Genomic DNA, 500 nt, shown 5'->3' on the forward strand with positions numbered 1-500 from the left:
ATTTGTTATTCAAGGGAGGAAATATATACCTCATTAACATGCTTAGATGGAAGGTCAAGCTTAGTGCCAAATTGTTGAGAATTGGTCGCCACATTTGCAATTTAGTTTCTCGCGGCCACGAGAGTTTTATCCACCAAAGCTTTTCTACTAGCAGCATCAATCATGCTCCTATCAGAGGGTAGAAGGCCCTCATAGAAATACTGGACAAGTAGCTGCTCACTAATTTGATGATGGGGGTAACTTGCACATAATTCCTTAAAACGTTCCCAGTATTCGTGTAGGGACTCTCCGTTGTGCTGCCTTAGAGCCAATCCTTAGCTGAATCCTTCAAAGAAAACGGAAAGGCTCTTAATTTAATTTGCTCTTCAATCACCCCTGTGGGTTTCACCTGTAAGGCCATGAAAAGCGGGCAAGAGATGTATTAGTCCATGTTTTAATTCAAAAGTAGTAGTAGCCTCTAAAATAGGGAACGTTATGCATAAAGGTTGTTAATTCAAATC

The sequence above is a fragment of the Alnus glutinosa genome, chromosome 7, assembly GCF_958979055.1.
Source record: "Alnus glutinosa chromosome 7, dhAlnGlut1.1, whole genome shotgun sequence".
NCBI classification, from domain to species: Eukaryota; Viridiplantae; Streptophyta; class Magnoliopsida; order Fagales; family Betulaceae; genus Alnus; species Alnus glutinosa.